The sequence below is a fragment of the Solanum pennellii genome, chromosome 10 (assembly GCF_001406875.1).
Source record: "Solanum pennellii chromosome 10, SPENNV200".
Taxonomy (NCBI): domain Eukaryota; kingdom Viridiplantae; phylum Streptophyta; class Magnoliopsida; order Solanales; family Solanaceae; genus Solanum; species Solanum pennellii.
Genome location: NC_028646.1, coordinates 69,282,499 through 69,299,514, shown reverse-complemented (window position 1 = coordinate 69,299,514; position 17,016 = coordinate 69,282,499). Strand labels below are relative to the sequence as shown.

The window sequence follows — 17,016 nt, the reverse complement described above, 5'->3', positions numbered from 1 at the left end:
GAGCAATATTCCGACCTAAGAGGATATATTGAGAGCATTTGTGTAGCACTTCAAAGGGAATTGGGATGACCAATTGCCTCTTATTGAGTTAATACACAATAACAACTATTAATGCAGTATTCAAAGGGCTCCTTATGAGGATCTTTATGGATGAAGGTGTAGATCTCCTATTGGCTGGTTTAAGGTTGATAAAGTTGAGTTTTTAGGACCATCCATGAAGTAGGTAAAAATATTCTAAGAGATTAAAAATAACATAGAGCCATCATAAATCCTATAAATATGTTAGATAAAGAGATTTGGTGTTTGCATTGGTGATTAGGTATATATGAAGGTTTCACCTATGAAGGGCATTGTGATATTTGATAAAAAACATAAATCTTATAAATATGTTAGATAAAGTAATTTGGTGTTTCACATTGGTGATTAGGTATATATGATGGTTTCACCTATGAAGGGCATTATCATATCTGATAAAAAATAAAAATTAAGTCCCGATACATTGTTACTTAGAGGATATCTAAGTGTTTTAGTAATGTATGACTTTGAGATACCGTTAGAGTTAGATGTAGTTCATCCCGTATTTCACATCTTTATTCAAAGAAATGTTTGAGTGATCCTTCTCTTATCATTCCTACCAAGAATAATAGTTTCGAGGGAATCCTATCTTATAAGAAGATTCCTATTAACATTCTTGATTGTTAGGTTTGCAAGTTTAGAACAAAGGAGGTCGCATCAATAAAGGCCTTATGGAGAAGTGAGGTTGTTGAGAAGGAATCTTTGAAGGTTGATGAGAATATGAATGTCACGCCCGCAGCCTACACCCTGGATGTGGCCAACACTCGATGACCATTACTGGCCACCAAGAGAACCCCTGACCTGGCTTACTCAATTCAGAGGAAGACTTTCTCATCTCAAATTAAGAATTGAAAACATTCTCATCAAAATACTTAGATAACTGTCTTTGCCAAAAATTGCATTCAAATCATAAAACTTGAACATATGAAATATAAAGTAAAGGAGACTCCATAATTAGACTACTACATCTTGTATGAAGCCTCTAAATTGAGTGAGATGGATGTTGGGACCAACCACACAACATCCTAATAACTAAGATAGAAAAAAGAAAATAAAAAGATGTCCTCCAAAATGCAAGGAGGCTCACCTAATGACTGTGAACTGTTAACCTCGATCAATGATGTGATGTGTGTTGATCATGGTTACCTGCGTCTGCATCATAAAATGATGGAGGCGAATTGACATCAGAATATTGAATGTACGAGTATAGGAGTTGTTAAGATAAACACAATTATATTGCTTTAAATGGACTAAGGATGATCTTACCTTGGCTCTAATCAACTCATAAGATAACAACTCAATATAAAGCAATAAGGATGATGCAACATATATATATGTAAAACTGATAAAACAGTGTAAGTCTTAGTTCATTAAAGATATAACAATAATAAACTCAAATTTAATTATATATGAGAGTAATATAGTTTCTACAGAAGATTCTCTAACCGACAACCATCACTTTGAGACTAAGTGATGATACAATGTATTACCTCATGTTTCGCAAATACTATCCTACGTGATCATCTAAAAAGTATGACCCGTCAATTCCCATTATGGCTACATGGTTTAAATGGAGACTTGAGTTTAAATGCCAACGAGGGCAACATTAGAAATTCCCAACGAGATAGCAATTCGTGTGATAAGTGTGGTCGTTCGCATGGAGGTGAGTGTTTGCTAGGTAATAATGCCTCCTATGGGTGCAACAAGAGTGGGCATATAGTCAGGGACTGCCCACATGTAAGAAATCAGGAAAGAACAGATGCTTAGCCTCTTCCGAATCTTAATGCAACAGTCAAACCCCCAAGAGAAACCGGTTCTATCTGTTGAAAGGAAGAGAGGAAAAAGAGAAGTCCGCGGATATGGATACCGATAAGTTGCTTGTCTTTTTCCTTTCCTGTTTATGCATTATTAGATCAAGGATCTACCTTGTATTTTGTTACTCCTTTAGTGTCTAGTAAATTTGAGTTACTTCCTGAGATATTACATGAACCATTTCTAGTAAGTACTCCCATAGGAGACAGTGTTAGGGCCGAAGGAGTATGTAGAAAAATAGATGGCATAGTGGAAAGTCCCTTTGAAATTAAGTTGGGCATCATTAGGTTCAAATATTAAGGCCAACAAGATGATATCTAAGGTTCTAGGAGTCGATGATAACCTTTCTTACGAAGAGGTTCCCGTTGAAATTTTAGAGCACCAAGTGAAACGGTTGAGGAACAAGAGGTATCCACTGTAAGGGTGTATGGAGGAACCACCTTTTTGAGGGAGCAACGTTGGAGGCCGAGGCCGATACGAGATCCTGCTACCCTCATTTGTTAAGTTCTTAAAGTTAGGTGTACTCTTCCTAGGTCTGGTTTTTGTGTAAGAAACTCTACGTTTTAGTGCATTGGTCGATTTGGTGTTGTAAGTCGCTAATCATATGCTTTAATAATTGCACTATATGAGCTAAAATGAAGTCATGTTTGAATTCATGATGCTATTTTTGTATAGCATAGACATATTTTTTGTGTTGCATGAGTTGTGATGTGCATTAAGTTAGGTGTGATTGAGAAGTAAGTTCCCCAATCTAAAATGTGAAGTTTCAGGTAAGCTTGAATGTTGTGCATCATCCAAATAAGAGTGAATCAGATATTCACAAAAGATAAATGTTTAAGCATGTTAAAGTAACTTTCGAAAATCACCCTCTTTGTGTAAAATGATGTGTAGTGTCATACGGGGACGAATGTTCCTAAGGGAGGGGGGATAATGTAATATTCTGGAAAATTAGATTTCTAGTGAAGAGCCCAACAGGTCTTTAAGAATGCGTATTTGAGATACATAGGCATTCCAATGCCCAATATTGAGAAATATTGGGCATAGCATTGAAAATTTACTAAGGGGTATTAGTCAGTTTCAATATAATACCCAAATAAGAAAATTATTGGGCATAGTAGAAAATATTTGCTTAAAGGGGTGTTAGCCAATTTCCTAACATTAATAAGCTTGTCCATGAAATGTACCTGCAAGTAATACCCTAAGCTAAGTATTCAACCATATCAACTATATCAACACTTTGGGTATGAGGCATCCAAATGTCAAGCCTAGATACCATGGCACATGATCAATTAAAATGATCATTTAGATTAAGCAGTGCCCAAGGACATAGTGAGGATCCTTGGGACAATAAGTAAATATTCCAAATAGTACATCAATAATAGTTAGTTAGGAATTTACAAGCAACCCATGTGCAAGCACATGGGGAGAAACGGCCAAGAGGGGACAACCCTAACCGAATTTGGTTAGGGTAGTTAGGGGTGCAGGCGTGCACATGGGTTCACCCATGTGTGGACTAGCTCTATAACTAATTCTAGACTCTAAACTACTTCCCTAAATAACTAAGTAACCTAGTACTAACCGAAATCGACCAACTAGTGCACCCGACAACCTAAGACCAAACCTTGTGAACACTAACCTAGTAACTAGTTAAAGAGACAACCTAGTACCTAACCTAGGATTGTCCAAAGGGTTTGTTATAGTCCTAACAAGATAGGTATACTTTAGTAATTACCCAAGACTACTTAATTAATTATTTTATAAGAATAATTAATTACATTAAAAGGGCAAAACCGAAATCACAAAGCAATTTCTATATTTCGGGTAAGACAAGAAAAAGACAACCTATCACATAACCTAGGATGGCCCAAATGGTTAGTTATGGTTATAAATACTTACGGTACTTTAGTAATTACCCTAGGTAACTTTATTAATTAAATTATCAATTTAATTAATTAAATTAATGGGGTCAAATCGAAATTCTTAGACTAACCTAGTATAACTCAAGAAACATCCTAGTACTTAACCAAGGATGATCCAAAAGGGTTAGTTATGATTCCAATGACCTAGGAGTACTCTTTTAATTACCCTAGGTCCCTTAAATAATTAAATTTTCCATGTAATTTATTAATTTAAAGGGGAAAAATGAAAATCTTAGGAAACATTTCAGATTTGACTAAGTGTTGTGTTTTCCGATTTCTAGTCAAACTAGGAGGGGATTTTTAGTAATTAGTTAATTGATTTATTTAATTAACCTATTAAACCTTAGTTGAATAAGTAAATATCAGTTCCTATGACTTATACTCACGTAAAAACACTATGATTTTCCAAACGCAATTCAGAAAACAACGAACGAAAGAAAAAGGCGGAAAGTATATCTATTTCTCTAGGGCAATTTCAAGGTTCCTTCAAGGTTTCATTCAAGGTGGTATTCATAGGTTAGGTTCTACATAAGGTATGGGTTTTCCTCCTTGAATTTTTTCTCCAAGATTACTTTCTTTTGGACGATTCATGTGATCTTGAAAACTAGGGTTGTTCCCATCGTTCTCGTCGAACTTCCTTTCCCTAGTATCCTTGTACGATTTCAATGTTGAAAAGGTTAGAGATCATGTTTTTAGTATGTGGTTCTGTATGATATTAATGTGTAGGGTTCTTGAATTATGAATGTCTAATGAACTCATGAAATTTTAATCGTATGAAGTTAAATGTTACCAACGTGAATTAAGAATCGAGGATATGCTAGTTACGTCCGTAAATGTTTAAGTTTTTATGTTATTGTCGGAATGTTGACTTGCTGTTGTTGTGAAGTTATGAAGATGTTATATTCGTCAAATGTTAATATGATGCTGTCCAAGATGTTTAAAAATGTTATCCCTAAAGTTATGAACTATAAGATTGGTTAAAAGGACCTACATGAAATCAAGTCTTGAGTGCAATGCTTATCTTATGCCAATAATTTGGGTAACAGTACATTGTCCCAAAAGGATGCATGAAAATGTCTATAAATTTATGTTAAATGATTAAAATATTGGCTAATGGTTCATACATACCAAACTATACATTAATGAATGTAAATGGGCCTATTCCAACAAAGATGGTTATGTAATCCTTTCCAAAATTGTTTAGCAAATACTAAAGCATATGCCAATAATATGTAGCCAAAATAAGGAAATGACAATCACCAGTACTTATAAAGTAATTCAATGAATCCATATTCAAGGGCATGCCATTCATTGGGCCAACTCCCGACATACTCTAAAAGAATGAACCATGAACATATGTAACTCATTGAATGAAGTGCTCATCATCCATAAACGATGATATGAAGATACTAACAAAAGTAAGCAAGTAACGTGGGTAATAACATAACTAAAGATGTCTATGTTAAGAAAGTGACAAGATTGAGGTGATAAAAGAAGTTAGATAAGCCTCACTTACACCGAAGCTACAATGTTAAAAATATTCACGAATGACGGTGTTAGAATGTGTGAGACTAGTCTCATTAACACCAAAGGATGATATGTAAGGATAATTCACATTTCACCAATGTAATGTCGGGATGACTAGTCATCAATAGAGTAAGTAAATCTCTATCTAGAAGCAAGCTTCCATAATGTTTGAGTCCACACTGAAAGATAAAGAAGATAATGAAAGTGAGCAAAACACCGATAGACTAGTTATGAGCATGTGCTTGCACCTGTAAGTTTCATATGAAGAGGCTACACCGAGGTGCATAAGTAGTCTCCTTAAGTCCCTAGTCTTCGAACTATGTCTACCCAACATAGGAAGTAGCCTGTGGTTTCCAACTAAGAGAGCTAGGTATGTCTCGATCTCACCTCGGCCAGTGAGATCACCTCTTTTCGGTGTGGGGTAGAAACAGGATTACATGTTCATCTCACATGATCTATGTTGGTTAATGCTCAAAAGAATATTCATTGTTCACTATAGCGGTGAGCCACCCCTTTCGATGTGGGGTAAAAATTTGAGATGGATTTGCCTTAGCCGGGAATCACCCCTTTTCGTTGTGGGGTAGACACTGGATTTCATGAGTAGCTCACATGACCTAGATTCATTTTAACCGGTGAATCACGTATTTTCGGTGTGGGGAAGATACTTGATTTCATGTTAGCTCGCATGATCTTACTTCTAAAGATGTCTCTATGAAAGCAACAAAGAATGATGATGGAACGAATGTTAAAAGTGAGCTATGAAGAAGAGCTTAAGTATGTCAATTGCCAATATCAATACTTATGAAGTTTCAGCAAATAATGGGTGGAGCCAAAATAAATTGGCTTATAATGACTTGTTATATAATGCCAATAAAGGGGAGTACAAACATAATAGCAAATCAAAGCTTCATAACTTCCCTAATATGAAAATGATGAAATAAGTGGCATAGCCAATAGAGACTGGCTTATGAATTATTAATGAATACTTTTTTGTAATGAATGAGTTGTTGTAAGGATAGTCCAATCATGTCCAATGAATATGACAATAAGAAAAGGGCATAGCTAATAATGAATCCTCATGTTATGAAAATGATAAAGACAACTAGATTGTCTTGTAATGACTTTATATTATTGGTAAAGGATCTTAGTCAAATAAGATTGGCTTATAATGACTTCTTAGATTAGGACAATCATACAATAATAGATATAGTCACTAATGATTGGTTTATGAAGATTTTATTCCCCAAATTGTAGTTAAATAATTTTCTTAATCTCTTGAAATACTTACTTGATTCATTGTTGGTGTGGGACTACAAAGAATTATTGGACTTGTAAGTAAAACATAGGAATAAAGGAATTATTGAACTACACAACATGAAGAAGAAAAAGACTTAAAAATAAACTAAGTATACAGAGAGGAGCTCTCGGGTTCAAGAGGGTCAAAATATCAAATCTTCGCTCTAGTTGTTCTAAAATTATGTTGATGATTCTATTGTCTTGTGATCATATAGAAAATTAGTTGTGTGCTTTGAATGCATTAAAATACATCATATTCACACCACAATTGACAACTAACTAATTAGGAAAGTCTACTGACCTCACTTTCAAGAAATGGCATGTTTTTTAGGAAGAGTTTTCCTTGATCATGCATAGCCTTATTTGTATGTGTGCATACACCCATGCTTAGTACAACTGGTGTACTAAACCTATACAATTTACTATTTTTATAGGTGCAGGTTACCAAGAAGATTGAAGATTTATTGCAGCGGTTTGTACATCAGCTTTCTCCAGACCATTTGGTAGGTCCTCTTGATTTCGAGGATGCTACAGTTTTAGTCTAGCCTAGTATTAGACATAACTAGTTGATTTTTCCCTAGCATTTCTTTCAGATACTATCTTTTCGAATCTTTTGTAATAAGGCCGTGTTTGGCAAACTTATTTATGATATATTGATTCTCCCTTAGAATTGATTCTTTATGATAGATGGCTATTCCTTTTCTTTGAGCTTAGTATATTATGTAACTAGTTAATAATTATATGAAGTCTATGTATGTTTCATACATTTAAAAAGTTTTAAACTTTCTGCAAATTTAAGTAGATGAATGTGATGAATGCAAGAATAGGCTTGTCTGCGACCTCTAATAGGTCAACGACCCCAGTTGCAATTCGGATTCAAGAATCCGGGTCGTGAAAGTATTCATCAGAAGCAATGTCATGCCTTCTAAAAACAAGTAAACCCTCCGACACCAAAAGGCTATCATTGTGGGACTATCATTGATTAGGAGGAGATCACATGGCCAAATTATTGAGGAGGAAATGCTCATGTGAGCTAGGCAACACAGACTTCCTTACCATTCTCTGTATTGATCACTCAAATATGTGAAGCAGCGAGAGTCCCATTTAAAGAGGGGATTTATGTTAGAGTGACCCCAGCCTTATCCAACATTATTTGAAGGATCGAGCTAACTACTTGAGAGATGATGCGGCAAGAAAGAAGTTGTCATCACCTAATACCACCTCTGTAGTGGATCCTAATACCTTATAATCGGTGTTTCTTATCCCGAGGATATTACAAATCCCTCAGGTATCTCTCCTCCTTGACCTTTGCCTTATCGATTCATAGTGGCTCATTTTTTATTTTTATTCATTAGAAGCAACCTCATGCCTTCTCAAAATGAGTCGACCCTCCAGAACCATCAGGCAGTCTTAGTGGGTCATAATTGATCATGAGGGGATCACATGGGCAAAATTATGAGGAGGAAATGCTCATGCGAGATAGGCAGCATAGACTTCCTTACCATTCCCCTTATTGATCACTGAGCTATGTGAAGCGATAGGAGTCCCATTTCGAGAGAGGACTGATGTTAGAGTGACCTCTGCCTTATCCAATGATATTCGAAGGATTGATGCCAATCACTTGAGAGATGATGCAGAGAGAGAAAATCATGGATCACCTAATACCACATTGGTAGTGCAACCTAATACCTTAGAATTAGTGTTTCTCATCCCGCTCATATTGTGAAGTCGTTAGGTATTGCTCCCCTTTCATTATGTGTCTTCTCTATCCATTGTAATCTACCACTACCATACTTGCCTCTTCATACATTCCTCCATTGACACATTCCTTGATCTGTTGAATTGGCAACCTTTCCCATTCAGTGGATGTTAGGGTGTCTCTCTTTGAGAAGTAGGTGCCCAAGATGATTATCACGTCTATTTGGGCTATCATGTTCCCTATGTGGATTGAATTTCTAAGACATCAAGCTACAATGGATTCCCATGGGGAGAGTCTAGATAACGTCTCTAGAGTCGAGGAGTAATTGAGATAAGATGGTAGTGTTTTTGGGGCTCACCGAGTTGAGAAGTGATATAGCTGCTTTGGCGAAGACGTGAACCCATTCAGGTCCAAAAGTATTTTTATTTTATGGGGAGGTAAATTTACCCCAATTTCCATGTGTTGTACCCTCGACAATGTTTATAGGAGCTAAACCTTCTAGGATAGCTAAGCACCCAGTAGATGGTGAGTCGATAGTTGATGAGCATGAAAATGATTCAGCTACTAAGATGGATGAGGATGAGTTTTTGAAGGCTTATGAGTAGGTGACTGCAGAAGCCTTATCTGAGTTATAGAGTATCTTGGAGTTGATAGTACATGCTACTTTGGATAGATCTTGTATGGAGACCTCCATGATTGGTACTAATGGGGTCTGTCCAACAGATTAAAGTCTTCCTCTTCCTAATGTGTTGATTACCTATGCTTAAGGTAATGTTACACCTTAAGAACCAGAGGATCAGATTTATTCATGGGCATATCCTGCTAGGGGGAATTTTCAATGATCTTACTTTAGTACTTTTATTTTTAGTATTGATGAAACTATTAGTATCTTTTTGGTCGGGTAAGGTAACATGTCCTATATTCTCATTTGATTGTATTTTGTTTATTTAGATACTTTAGAATTTTTGTTTTATTACATTTGGTTGTTTTTAGTTTCATGTTTGTTTCTCTATAAATTGACCCATGATTTTCTGAGTTTTTTAAATATTGATGTTTCTTGTGTTTTTATTATGGATATTCAAGGATCCATTTTGTCCAATATTTATGTCTTTTATAGGGATCTTGATGAAAAATGTTTTTTGTATTGGTGTTACAAGGGGAAAACGGTGTTGCTATACTATTGAAAGATCTTTGAAATTTTATGTTGACTAGTTGTGTGTTGATGTAAGCCTTTCCATTAACATCATATGCAAGTTACTTAATTTTGCATACTTGTGAAGGATGAATGTACTTGATGTGTCGTGTATGGTGAGATCCTACTTTAAAGCATGCATTATTATTTCTAGAGTTTTTCTTACTAGTCAATTTTTTAGCCCTGGTGAATGCAAGAGATGGTAATGGGAATAAATTTTGAGAAGAAAATTGAATCTTCATACCTTTTGTGATTACATTGTGAGGGTGTGTAACCATCTTTGCACCATTAGAGCCTATGTTATTTTTTTCCAGCCTCATTGAAGCCTATTACCCTAACTTATATTCATAAAACATTTTCTATAAACTGAATTTTCTGAATAGTCAACTTAGGCAAAACCCAAGTTAGGGCCTAAGATAAATTGTTGAAAGGAAGGATTAAAAAAGTCATATGAAAGAGAAGAAATAAAAGTGATCCTCAACCTTGACGTTCAGAGAAAATATAAGTACCCCCCCCCCCTCATAAAAAAGAGCAAGAACATGAAAATTGATTGAAAAATAAAGTATTTATGAAATAAAAGGGGTTTCATAAAATTTGAATCAAAATTGAAGATTGAGTCTCCAAATGAAAAGAATGATAAGAACATCAGATAAGGTGAAGATGAGTATAACAATGCATTAAAAAGGTGAATTCACTAAGTCAAATTTGTCATACCTTTTCCCTCAGCCCTGTTACAAGCCAAATACCCTTGAGACCTCTAATCAAGTTGTGTGGTAATTTATAATTATGGGGAAAACTATGGATGATGCAGTCACCCCAACTGTTCGCAATACTGCCCATATCGAGCAAACGGTGGACCACCTTCTTAAAATCTGTGCACTCCTCTATCGTATGCCCTTTCTGGTTGGGATAAAACTCACAAGTCTTGCGGATGTCCCCTAATTCCACTTGGGAAGATTCTCTTTCAACGGGCCTCAACATACGCCTCGACCTATAGTGCTAAAAAATGAGGGTGCACGAAATGGTTTCCATCCTTGTTCGGTATTCTTGTGGGTATGCTTCAAGAGTGACTTTCTGGTCCCCTTCTACCAGATGTCCTTTGAGAGAAGGTTTGCGGGTGACCACTTCCTCATAACTTTCTTCGATGCTCTCTAACTTGGGGTTCTCAGGAGGAAACAATAGCTCATATAGGCGCTTTCCGCGCTGCTTCTGTATGTCCATCATGTTTTCTTCGGTTGATTCAGTCTTGATATTCTTTCCTTTGTCCATAGTTGTGATCTCACCTTTCATGAGAGGGTAGAGTAGTGTTTAGGATTTTGTGATAGGGTTTTTCTTTTGTTTGGGAAACTCAAAACTCGAAAAATAGTGTCGAACATTTTGTAATAGTGACTTGTGTATATATTTTTCAGAAAATTCTGGAAAGGAGTGGCTTAACGATGCCCTTATTCAAAATAACATATCACATAAATATTTAACAACACATATATCGCTCCTAATCATGAATGTGTCCCTATGTGCGAAGGGTAGGCCTAGAGATCTAAAGGATGTATTGCGTAATTTAATAAAGATTGTTGCACCCCCCAAAATAAGTTTCACAAATAATCATAGAATTTGTTATAGAGTTTTAATAAAAATGGGGAGACATTTTTGGGAATGAGAATACACTGCAAATACAAATAGAAAACAATCCCACACAGGGGAATTAGAAAGTTGTGGTCCTGCTTCTCCTCTTTCCTTTTCTACCTCTTCACACATGATGTATTTGCTTCTTACCACGTACGGCTCAGCAAACACAGCTTTGGAAGATGGAGGCATGGTCCAAAGAGTGATGACGTGTTCATCTAGGTTGTATCTAGACGCATCAAACAGGCCCTCGCATCGGTTAACTCTTGTGACATCACAACTAAGGCCATTTGGCTTCCAAATTCCCTGGATTGGTACTCTTGCTCTCTTTGTCGATATTCCTGTTCGATTTTTTCCCATTCCTGCTGAAAATGATAAACGTGGATCTGGAGCCTCATTTGGACGTCCTCAATTTCTCGACCCAAGCTTGGTGTTGGGTTCACCACACAACGCAGATCATCCTGCAACCATGTTTTGTATTCACCGACATACCCAGCTTCATACCTATTTTCAGCAATATTTCCTTTCATGTTGACCTTACCGTCCCATTCCTGGAGGATGGTTTTGGCAAAAGGTATCTTGACACACCTGTTGTGATCAATGACGAAGGAGCTAGTATCCCCTTCAGCAGGTGGGATTTGTCTTCTGCTGAATTGCCGCATCACCCCAGTTCGATTGTAGGGTCGCATTCCTCTGGTGTCAGGAAGGACCAAAAATGGACGTTTGGTCCCTCGAGCCGATATCTTCTCTGACATAAAGTTCTGAAACATCAACTATATGTCTTCTTCTCTCAGGTTATTGAATACTTTCGCTCATGCCTCTCTCATAGTGTGAATTGGGAACTTGCAAATGCTTAGATAAAATATGTAATTATCGAGGGGACTCGTCTGGGTTGGCTTGGACAACTCCTGTTGCTGGTTGCCGTTTTTTTACACAGAGTTTAGTCATCCACCATTAAAGCAAAACGTTGCACCCTTGGAAAAATTGGAATCCGTTCTTACACAAACTCAGAGATCGATAGATGTCACCCAAACTAATCGGGGCCAAACTGTAGTGTTCCTTTGCTTCTTCTTCTTTTCCAATCCCTCTTAAGATAGAGTCTACAACCATCACAATCCGGATATCAATCTTTTTACCTTAATCTTTAGGGAACACCATCATTCCTAAAAGGCACGCGGAGAACGCGATTGTCTGAGTTTGTCTCCAAGTACTATGATTATGAAATAACCTAAAATTGTTGTCGTGCCCCTATCATTCAAAAATCTCATCAATGGTATATTTTGAGCATCCAACCAGTCTGTCCACTAGCAGTAAGATGTCTTTCAATTTATCACTAGTCGGCCTAAATGGTAGCAAGATGTTATGATCTGGATATTTTTTACTCTTGCCACACGTTCCAATTGAATCCAAACAATCTTTTAACTCCTCTATTGTTGGTGTTATTTCGATATCACAAAATCGTAAAACCATCCCTTTGTTGTCCCAGAACCAAATAATTACCTCGATAAACGTGGGTCAAACCTTAAAGTCCATTATCGAAGGTAAGTGGCCAAAGTGAATCGAGATTTGTCTCTTTTGAAATTCTTTGAGGTTGTTCCACCAAACACAAAGTATATTGGGTGTCTCAGTGACCATTTTGAAACTTATGAATTGATTCGACATCTACAAAAATATACAAATAGTTAGTTTCCACCCTTCCCCAAGACACAACAATCTTCCAAACACACTAACATCCTTCAAATAGCATATAAGTATGATCATCCGGTCGAGCCGTGGGCTCTTTTGACTCAGGGCAGTCATTCTAATGTGTCCAACACCCCTTAGTTGTTGGGTCATCTTTGGCCAATGTGCTACTTTAGGGATTTGATTTCGCTCTATCTTAGTGTGAATAGGAGTGGTTTTTTTTTATAGTAAAAGGGTGACCCAAGCAGAATACTTAGGCTGGAACAGTTAACGACCGTTGACTATCAAGTAACCAACTACATTCGTCAGAGTGCCCCGAGAAAGATTAGGTTAACGAATGACTTTGAGCCCACATAATCGTCCTTTAAGTGATAATAAAAAATAATCGTCGTTTGACGGAAGATGTTATGCCATGAAAGTGCAACAATTTTGATAAAGCGATAAATGAACAAATAAACAGTTAATTTCACATAGCTAAAACATGTTAGTTTTAAGGTTAGAATCCTTCTAAATCTCTAGCAGAGTCGACATTCTGTCTCAAGATTTCTTTCAGAAAATATAGTTTTAATAAGTTTTTGACTTGTTTGGAGTTGCTACTTACTTTTTCAAGAAAAGTCAAGAAAACCAATTTTCAATCGATTAAAACAGTAAGCGAATTGAAAATGCTTAATGGGGGTTCGGGGATTCATATTTATATTTTAGGAAGGTTTTTACGGCACCTAAAATATTCACTAAATCGCCATCATCCAAAAACTAATTTATTTAGCTAAAATGATTTTAACTTAATTTTAAAATAAAAAATATTTAGAGTTGTTTGAAAAATGAGGTATTTAATTTACTACCAAACTGAGATTTGACTTGCAAAATTTATTTTCGGTTTATTTACTTAATCGATTTAATTAAGTCGTTAAAACAAAATAGCGTCTTGCGGGGATTTGGGTTCTCTAACCTTTACGAACGACAAAACGAAACACATAATAGATAAAGTAAAAGAGGGATAGAGAGATTTGGGTCTAAATCTGGTTTCTGTTCACTTGGACAGGTATTTGGAGTTTTGGGTTGACCCACTGATTTTGTACCTGTCCTAAACTAATCATACAATAGTCAAGAAATAATAAAAGACGACAAGGGGTTACACCCCCAAAATAAAAAAATATGACATTCTAAAAAAAGTTGGACTCTTTGGTCTGAATTCTTTGGCTTTTTAATCTTGTTCAAATTCTTCTCTTCGATACCTGGACGTCGGGTTTTAATGGGTAAAGGAATTCTGAGCCTTTTTGGCTCTCTTGAGACGCAAGGAGAGGCGAGGGTTTATAAAGAAATCGGTCGAGTTTAACATGCAAAGGACAAATAATATACATAAGTACCTAATTATACGAAGAATTGAACAGAACACTTAATCACAATAAAACATAATGTACGACAATGGATCCGCAATGATTCGGCAGAAAGCAAAGCAAATGAAATTAAGGAAACAGTATATTATCTAGTGGCAGTAATGAATGGAGAGGAAATGGATTAAGGACCCTAGACTCCAGAATGGAACATGTACGCTAAGACAATATCAAAGATCCTTTAAACAAAGCGCAACAAAACAAAACATTTAACTCAATTTTTATCAAAGTAATGCATATAAAAAAAATTCTTCCACCTTAATCGATAATGAAATTCGAATGGTAAGATAGAGATGAACACTTCATGCCCTCATGCAGTTAAACAAAATAAACTTCACAAGCATGAATTTCCCGAGACAAACTCAATAAAGTAGGATGAGAATACACAGACATGAGCAAGAAAAATCTTAATACTTTAACATTTTTTCTATTTACTCCTTTTTTTAGACATCAAACGAGCATGATTTTCCAGTTGAAAAATTCCTCATTATTTCCATTGACAGCGCGTTAGATACTTCGGGATTTTTTTTAGCAATGCAAGCAACCCGATTATATAAAATGACCGAACATGGTATTAAAAAACGTAAGATTTTCATATTGACTTTTAAATCTTTACAATCGCAAAAAAAGATGATGTTTCTAATATAATAAATGGGGGGAAAATTACAAGAAAACGACATAAACGAGAAACATGAGAGCCGACAATCGCTTGAGCAAGTCACATTGGGCAATGGGGACACAAACTCTCAAGAAAACAGCTAAAACTATGTTTCATAAATGAGAAAACTACTACAATAGACAAGGAAATCTATAAGACAAAAACATCAATTATAATAAATTAAAGATGAAGGACCAAATGATTCTTGAAAATTTATGAACATCAAAGGGCATGTTCAGTATATATATAAAAAAATGAATGATATACACAACAAATAAACACCAAAAAGAAAACCAACACAGAATCGACAACACCAGCTGAATAATTAATCATGTCCATGAGGTCGCATAAGATATATATAGGCATAATATACTCAAATCTATCCAACCTCAATGATATGTATCAACAGAAACCAGCCACAGAATCTAGACTTTTGCAACATTAACGGAATGGAGTAGCGAAAGAAACGAAGATGAAAGACGCTAGAGGAAGATCATTTACCTTTCTAGTTGCAGAGAAGTGGGATGACAACGATCTGAGGGATTTCGGCTTCCTTCAGACACACGAGTTACGGAAATTCCAACGATCAATAAGAAGGACTCGGCAACCTGGTGCCTACTATAATACTTGTTTGGAAGTTGGGACTACTTGAAACCCACATATTTTGTGTACCTTTTACTTTCTCTTTTCTTAAGTTTTTCATTCTAATATTTTATTTTTCTCAAACCTTCTCGAACCAAAATTCTACATGTTGTTTCCTCTTTCTCACATAGAAACTTCTCTAAAAAAAATGTTCACCGACTAAGAAAAATTCCCCCAACCTCTGCCCCCATAACAGTGAACCACAAAACCAATATTTATCAAGGTAGAAGTAGGGCTCGGAAAAAGGGGGGATAAAAAATGAATGAAAGGGAGGGGGGACATGAATTTAAAAATCTTTCACTATTTTGTCAAAAACAAACTTTTTCTGATATTTTTGGTCCCATTCCAAAAAGAGAAAGGGTGACTAGACGGTTTTGATCGATTCCAACCATCCTTGATTGATGTGGCATGCAATCTCACGCTAATAGGGTGTTTTCGCATGGTTCTGTCAGCTAAAAATCATACGCAAGGAAAGGGATGGGGGGGGGGTAAAGATATAAAGGATTGTACTTTCCTTTGTTGTCACTGCTTTTCCGTCTATCACCGTGTATAACGTGAAGAGCGGTGAGGCGCGTACCGGATTTATTTCACCGTTCACGCGCGCTATCGTTGTTGGGTTCACTTTTGTTCTGGTTTTCATTTTCTTTTCTGAAAGGGGAAAAATGGTTGGGTCGGGTCAAGGGATATAAAGGCGTGGGCTGGATCAAATTGGTAATGGGGGGTTAAAATTTGGGCAGTACCTATCATATTTGCTGCAAGAAAATAGGATTCCCTTGTGGAATTGGGCAAAATTAAAAGCAAATGGACTGGAGGGTTTCTTGAATTGAAAGAGTTGGCCGAAATAAAGGCCCCAAAGTTTTTGTCTTAAAAGATGAAGTAGGAGGAACGATACCCAAATTCACTTCAATCATAATCAAATTTAATCTAATGGCTTAATTACGTCTCAATTTAAGCAAGACGAATTTACATAAATTAATTAAAAGCTTCTTAATCTTAACAAAAATAAAATAAATAACTTAATTATAAAATGATTAATTCAATTACAAACTGGTTAACTCAGAATTATAACTATAATTTAAACTGAAAAATAAGTAACCGAAAAAGTAATATCTTTTGAGACAAATTCCCCTATTTATAAAATAATTATACGCAAAGCAAATTTATTATCTAGACATTATAAATTCGACAAGACTAGTTAAAATTACTTGCAAAATATGTATATATATGTATATTTTAATTTTATAAGACCAACTATTTTAAATCGTTTGAAATTGATGAAGCTCGATAATTAATAACATCTATTTGTGGAGGTTAAAAATTTGGTGTCAAAAATTATGAGGAACAACCTTCTCAATATCAACATGAGCTCAAAATACATCAAAGAGTAACCATGTTATCACTCTTCTCAAGATAACACCAAAACAACAAAATCTCCTGAAGACAACATGCATACACATTTCATATAAGTGCAAAAGTAGAGTATGAAGACATTTTCT

The 17,016-nt window shown here is 35.9% G+C and overlaps 1 long non-coding RNA gene across 1 annotated transcript in view; it reads right to left on the bottom strand.

Annotated features, from left to right (window-relative positions):
- Nucleotides 1–16,120, bottom strand: part of LOC114074397 — a 36,459-nt gene extending 20,339 nt beyond the window's left edge. The window contains exons 1-2 of the long non-coding RNA XR_003574794.1: nucleotides 15,380–16,120; nucleotides 1,163–1,227 (exon numbers count right to left, since the gene is read on the bottom strand). This is a non-coding gene — a long non-coding RNA (uncharacterized LOC114074397). The remainder of the gene's footprint in view (nucleotides 1–1,162; nucleotides 1,228–15,379) is intronic.
- Nucleotides 16,121–17,016: the final 896 nt, after the last annotated feature.